Genomic DNA, 435 nt, shown 5'->3' with positions numbered 1-435 from the left:
TAATGAAAAGGACATCTTTTTTGGGTGTTAGTTCTAAAAGGTCTTGGAGGTCTTCATAGAACAATTGAACTTCAGCTTCTTCAGCATTATTTGTTGGGGCATAGACTTGGAAGCAAACAGAGATCATTCTGTCTTTTTTGAGATTGCATCCAAGTACTGCATTTTGGACTCTTTTGTTGACTATGATGGCCACTCCATTTCTTCTGAGGGATTCCTGCCTGCAGTAGCAGATATAATGGTCATCTGAGTTAAATTCACCCATTCCATTCCATTTCAGTTCTCTGATTCCTAGAATGTCGACATTCACTCTTGCCATCTCTTGTTTGCCCACTTCCAATTTGCCTTGATTCATGGACCTGACATTCCAGGTTCCTATGCAATATTGCTCTTTACAGCATCGAACCTTGCTTCTATCACCAGTCACATCCACATCTG

The sequence above is a fragment of the Bison bison genome, unplaced genomic scaffold (genome assembly GCF_000754665.1).
Source record: "Bison bison bison isolate TAMUID 2011002044 unplaced genomic scaffold, Bison_UMD1.0 scf7180017864384, whole genome shotgun sequence".
Taxonomy (NCBI): Eukaryota; Metazoa; Chordata; class Mammalia; order Artiodactyla; family Bovidae; genus Bison; species Bison bison.
The sequence above is the reverse complement of the archived record's forward strand: the minus strand, read 5'-3'. Positions refer to the sequence as shown.